Source organism: Scylla paramamosain, chromosome 8, assembly GCF_035594125.1.
Source record: "Scylla paramamosain isolate STU-SP2022 chromosome 8, ASM3559412v1, whole genome shotgun sequence".
NCBI lineage: Eukaryota > Metazoa > Arthropoda > Malacostraca > Decapoda > Portunidae > Scylla > Scylla paramamosain.
The window spans coordinates 11171137-11178230 of NC_087158.1; positions in this window are offsets into that span (position 1 = coordinate 11171137).

Sequence of the window (7094 nt, forward strand, 5' to 3'; positions counted from 1 at the left end):
TTGCATGCAATTTTCAATAATGCTTCAAGTTTCTAAGCTAACTGTAGTTTCTCTTTTGTTTCAGGACTATGAAAACAGACCCATAGCCTATCAGTGCTTGCTCTATTAAGGAAAAATGTCTTCATTAAAGAAATGCTTCATTTGTGAAGGAGAACTTTCCGAGGGTGAGACTCGAGAAGTTAAAGAAAAAGGTGTGCAGACATTAATAGACTACAGCATTAAATGGAAAGATGGAAAACAATCTCAATTAAAAGGCATGAAAAGTGTGAAAGTGCATGAAAAATGTAGGAAGGTGTACACAAAAGCAAGGAGTGCTGAAGCTTTCCGGTCAAGACAGGAACCCTCTCAAGTGCCTACAACGTCTCGAAGAAGTGTAGTCCCAGATTTTGACTTTCTTAAAGATTGTGTTTTTTTGTGGAAAGGAAGCTTCATATGATTTTCTGAAAAAAACAAAGCAAAAAACTTTCAAGTGAGCGTGAATCTGTTCATCGTGTAGAGACTCTTCATGTTAGGGACACTATTTTCAAAGCAGGTGAAACGAGAAATGATGAATGGGGCCAAACAGTATGCACTCGCATATCTAATGTAGTTGATTTAGTTGCTGCTGAGGCAAGGTACCATTCAACCTGCATGAAAAAATTCTACCAAGCATATCCTGGGATGAAACGTGGTCGTCCCAAAAGTGATACAGTTATAGAGGCAATGACACATGCTTTTAACTACCTGGAAGAAAACAGAGAAGAATGTCAATTTACTTTCAGTAAGATTTTTGAGGCATATGAGGGTGAACTACCAACTGAAAAAGCAATAAAGTCTGAACTGAAAGAAAGATATGGAGAAGACATTGTTGTTTCAGTGAACAAAAACAGAAAGCCTGTGGTGTGTTTCCGCGACACAGGGAACAAAATTCTGACTGATGCTAGGTATGAAAAACAAAGAAGTAAGGACGAGAAAGAAGAGCGACTTCGAGTAGTAAAAGCAGCCGCCAAAATAATTGCTGAAGATATAAGGTCCCAGATATATGAAACTGATCTGTATCCATGTCCAGAAAATTTCTTAACTGACATGGATTCTCTTATACCAGATACCCTCAGCTGTCTTGTTAAAACTGTTGTACTGAAGAACAAGAAAGGTGATACAAGTAAATGGGATAAGAAGTGCACAGCAATTTCACACGCTATTCTGACCGCAGCTAGACCACATTCTTTCATATCCCCTCTACAAATAGGCCTTTCTGTTCATCTCAGTCAAAAGTATGGTTCTAAGCACCTACTGAATGTACTCTCTTCCTTGGGATAGGCAAAACAAGCCGCAAAATTTTTCATAGGCTTGGCACGAAAACGGTGTGACATATCAAAAATATGCATAGAAGAGTAATTATAGGAAATTTTGCGTAGATTATTTTATGTATTGACATATTTTCTGTTAAAGTGAGTCCCAAGCGAGATATTTGCAAAAAACTATTTTTCGCCACCATTTTTCCAAGATGGCGGCCAAATCCGGGACGGTAGAGGGGTGAAAAATTAATATGTTATTAAGTACCCTATTACAAAGATAATGAAGCTTGTTCCAGGTTTCCATGAATTTTTTCCTTATTCAATCCCCTATTGACTGGCCTAATTGGGATTTGTTGTATTCTTTCATGGTGAAACAGTGTACATTGGGGGACATTATTGGGAGATAGGGTGGTGATTTGTACGCTTGGTTGGCAGGAGTTTGGTCTTGGCAGTGTGCTGTGGGACGTCAGTGAGGTGGCACCGTAGCAGATACTGTGAACTAAGGAGGCTGCAGTGAGGAACTTGCTGTCCCTGGCTGCTATGGTGTTAGTACCGCCGTGCATGGAGGAAGAGGTGCAGTACTTCAGGGTAGTGGTAGTGGCGTACCTTCAGCGCGTTGGGTCGGTGTGCGGTTGGGCCTATAGGGTGTGAGGGTCCTGGGGGTACTGGTTAGGGTGGGACAGTGTCAGTGGCATATAACATTTCTTGTGTTGGTGCATGAAGTGTTTATTTCTCCTGTTTATTTGTATGTGGATTTACCCATTTTCTCATGGGATCAGGTATTTTGGAGTGCCAGCAGTGTGGCCTCTAAGAGTGTTAAGCACTCATATTTTATTTGTGTTTTCTTTATTATGTACTCATTTGTGTTTTCTTTATTATGTACTCAACCATTAAATTTTTAAATTGTGGCCCGGGTTTCTGTGAACCTAAGCAGGAGGTTTAAATTAATCAATGGGTTCTTGTGGTGAGTGCTTGGTGAGCCTAATTAAGGTAGGTTAACTGTGCCCTAGTTTTGCACTCATTACATATATATATATATATATATATATATATATATATATATATATATATATATATATATATATATATATATATATATATATATATATATATATATATATATATATATATATATATATATATATATATATATATATATATATATATATATAGTCACACCGGCTGGGCATCAATTGGCTCTCAGGTGATCTGTTTTACTGATCACACCCATCATCATAGGGTCAAGGAAAGGCAGTTCTCTCTCTCTCTCTCTCTCTCTCTCTCTCTCTCTCTCTCTCTCTCTCTCTCTCTCTCTCTCTCTCTCTCTCTCTCTCTCTCTCATTTATTGATGAGGTAGGCATGACTGTAAGAAATGTGAACAAGTTCTCGGTCTCAATTTCTTACAAAATAACATTATACACTGATATTAAACACTTTCAACATATTACAATATTCATTAACAACACATGCAATCAACTTGACACTGTCATTATGACAATCAGTTTTTACTACAAAATTAAAGTATTTACCTCAGTCACCATGCTGCCCATCTTTGAGCGCGACTTGGCCGTGAGTGATGCCCACAGGCGATCAGTGGGTTAACCACACTCTACCAACAAGTGAGCATCGGCTTCGGTGCTTAATATAGCATTGAATACTGATACTTACACACATTACACGTTTTCATGCAAATAGAAAATTATTGAACATTTCACTTATGAATGCCGAGGAATAATGATGTGAGGTACATAAGCTTTATGTACAGTAACATGGCTCCCCTAAATTGTGTAACAATTTACCTTAAATTAACATTAGTATGTACCTTAAAACTAGGATTAGCACATAATATGTTTTGTTACACTGGCTCCTTGGCGGGATGCTCTGGTCTATTATTATGCATTACCTTCTAACAGCAATACTAGACTATGTATTGGTCTCTATGATGGTCCTGTTTGCCTTTGTGCATCTTCCCTGATTGTCGAGATTACAGTCTGACACCAGGACCTTAACCTTTCTTAGTAGGTCATCATGATCAGGAGATACTTTATCCATTTAGGTTTGACATAATGTGGCACCTCATCATCCCATTCAACTGCATTCTTACATAATTCTTGTAAAATTTGTTTTCCAGTCAGTATGAGAAGTGACACTAGACTTAATGGATCATATATAGAGCTCACTGTTGACAGAATGCCTCTCCTGGTGAGTGGCTTGTCTTTCACCTTTATTCTAAATTGAAATGTGTCAGATTCTATGCACCACTCAACTCCCAAAGTTCTTTCTATAGGCAGTGTGTCTTCATTCTTACTAAAATCCAAACTTTTAATTCCATCTGCTCTCTCATGAGGAGAAATTGCAGCTAATACATATTTGTTGTTTGACAAGAACTTATGAAGGTTAAAACCTCCCTTGTAATATAATTCTTTGCTCTGCTGAATAAGAGTGACAGCTTCAAACCATCATCAACATAAAAGTTGTTTCTTACAAACTTGGCTGCATCAGATCCACATCCGTAGTCATCTGCAGCTTTCTTAAGTGCAAAGTTGGCTACACTTGGAGATGAAGTAGCTCCAAACAGGTGAGCTGTCATTCTGTATTCAGCTATCTTATTATTAAGGTCACCATTTTCCCACCAAAGGAATCTTAACATGTCTCTGTGTTCTGGGTTGACCTTCACTTGATGGTACATTGCTTCTATATCACATACAAGTGCAATGCTTTCTTGCCTAAACCTACACAACACTCCAATAAGTTTTTTGGTAAGGTCTGGGCCTTGTAACAGGTGACTGTTTAATGACTGGTTCCTGTAGTTTGCACTACAGTCAAGTACAACATTCAACTTCTTTGGCTTTCTCGGATGATAGACTCCATGATGTGGAATGTACCAGACCTTACCATCATTCCTAACTAAATCCTTTGTCGGTACAACCTCTGCATAACCTTTTGTAATCATATCATCCATAAACACTTTGTAATCACCTTTGTGTTGATTATCCTTCTCAAGTTTAGCTCTTAACTTCTTGAGTCTCTGCTCTGCTAATAGTTTGTTGTTTGGTAGCTTGACGTTATCATCTTTAAGAGGAAGGGGCAACTCATAATGGCCATCCTTCAGCTGATGTACTCCTTCTTTCATCTTACTCATAAACCTTTTATTTTCATATGATAATGGAGTGTCAGCTGACTTTCTGTCACTGAAGTCAAGTTCAAACATATCTCTCACTTGAGAAGGATTAATCATGTCTTTGGTTTTAGTAGGAACCACTGAGAAATTAACCCTCTTTTCTTCATTGATTTCTACTTCTTGTGTCACTGTTCTGTAGACTACCACTGTATCCTCCAATGGACTTGAATGGGGTGAGTTTCTACCAATGATGCCCCAACCTAGCTCTGTCCTACGAGCATAGGGATGCTTCTTGCTATCACTTGCTATTTGCTCTTCTGCCATAATGGCTTCTGCACAATCAAGACCAATGAGGAGTCCTATGTCAACATTTGGGTCATATTTCAATAGTTTGTCAGAGATTGCCTTTAAGTGGGGCCAGTTACAAGCAGTCTCGGACCTTGGTATCTGACTCCATCCAGCTGAAATTTTTTTTTTTTTGTTGAATATGCTGAAGGGAGTGATATTTCCACTTCTTCATTATAACCTCTTACTTAATTTAAGTCCATGAATTTTGGTAGAATCAGTGACTTGTTTTCCACTTATTGTGTGGATATTAAGTGACACTGATGGTCTGCTAACTCCCAATTTATTCAGAGTGCTTTCCTTGATGAATGAAGCATCAGACTGGCACAAAGCTTTGATTTCCAAACTACCCTCCTACGGTTTCTATCCTTTTCTCTGTAACTTCATCTCAAGTTTCCTTTCTGACCGTTCTATTGCTGCTGTGGTAGACGGTCACTGTTCTTCTCCTAAATCTATTAACAGTGGTGTTCCTCGGGGTTCTGTCCTGTCACCAACTCTCTTCTTATTATTCATTAATGATCTTCTAAACCAAACTTCTTGTCTTATCCACTCCTACGCTGATGATACCACCCTGCACTTTTCCACGTCTTTTCATAGACGTCCAACCCTTCAGGAGGTAAACATATCACGCAGGGAAGCCACAGAATGCTTGACTTCTGATCTTTCTAAAATTTCTGATTGAGGCAGAGCAAACTTGGTATTGTTCAATGCCTCAAAAACTCAATTCCTCCATCTATCAACTTGACACAACCTTCCAGACAACTATCCCCTCTTCTTCAATGACGCTCAACTGTCCCTCTCTTCTACACTGAACATCCTCGGTCTGTCCTTTACTTATAATCTGAACTGGAAACTTCACATGTCATCTCTAGCTAAAACAGCTTCTATGAAGTTAGGCGTTCTGAGACGTCTCCGCCAGTTTTTCTCACCCCCCAGCTGCTAACTCTGTACAAGGGCCTTATCCACCCATGTATGGAGTATGCTTCACATGTCTGGGGGGGTTCCACTCATACTGCTCTTCTAGACAGGGTGGAATCAAAAGCTTTTCGTCTCATCAACTCCTCTCCTCTAACTGACTGTCTTCAGCCTCTCTCTCACCGCTGCAGTGTTGCATATCTAGCTGTCTTCTACCGCTATTTTCATGCTAACTGCTCTTCTCATCTTGCTAACTGCATGCCTCCCCTCCTTCCGCGGCCTCACTGCACAAGACTTTCTTCTTTCTCTCACCCCTATTCCGTCCACTTCTCTAATGCAAGAGTTAACCAGTATTCTCAATCATTCATCCCTTTCTCTGGTAAACTCTGGAACTCCCTGCCTGCTTCTGTATTTCCACCTTCCTATGACTTGAATTCCTTCAAGAGGGAGGTTTCAAGACACTTATTCATCAATTTTTGACCACTTCTTTGACCCTTTTATGGGACTGGCATTTCAGTGGGCATTTTTTTTTTAGATTTTTGTTGCCCTTGGCCAGTGTCCTTCCTACATAAAAAAAAAAGATTGCTCATCCAGCAGGGCATACACTAAAACTTTATTCTCTTCATTATTAACATGATGTAACCATACAGGAACTATCATGGTGTGCATGTCATGTGTCACTGATTCTGTCACTTTGACCTTATTTGCTACTACTGTGGGTTTATCATCTTTAGGCTGAGTTGCTTGTGCTGGCACCCTTTGGCTCTCAGTTCTTGTTATGTCATCATTTTGAAGAGCTATGGGATGGTATCTCTGACATACTTTACAAACTTTCCTTCTTCTACAATCCTTTCCTTTGTGACCCATTTTTAGACACCCTGTACATAACCATTTTTCTTTAGCAAATTTGTACCTAGTATTACCATCAAGTTTAGCAAATTCCTTGCAATCATCTAAATCATGATCCTTTGTACAGTAGTGACAAAATCGTCCTTTCCTTTCCTGGTCCTTGGGATACTGTTTGTTGGCTTGTACATTTACTTTACTTTGGAATGACCACATTGGTTTTTCCTCAATTGCTTTAGCCATGAAAGTTCTACTCCCTCTATTCTTTGTCATGATGTTTGATTCCCTTGGTTTCCAATTGGTTACCTTTGTTTGAGTTTTGATCCAGTCATTTACTTCCCTACTTACTGAATTCCAGGAAACAAAGGAATTGCTTGCTCCTTTTGCTTCTTTCTGGACAAATTCACATAACATTTCAAAGGGTGGGTGGTGCTTTTCACCACTACTAGGAGAGTTGTTATTACTGTTAGTATCAAGATATATCATTACTTGCTTTCTCCAGTCATGAACAATATGTTCAGGGAGTTTTGCTAGCACCTTTCTCTGCTCTCTAGGGTCATTCAGAAATGACAAATGAGAAGTGTGTTTCA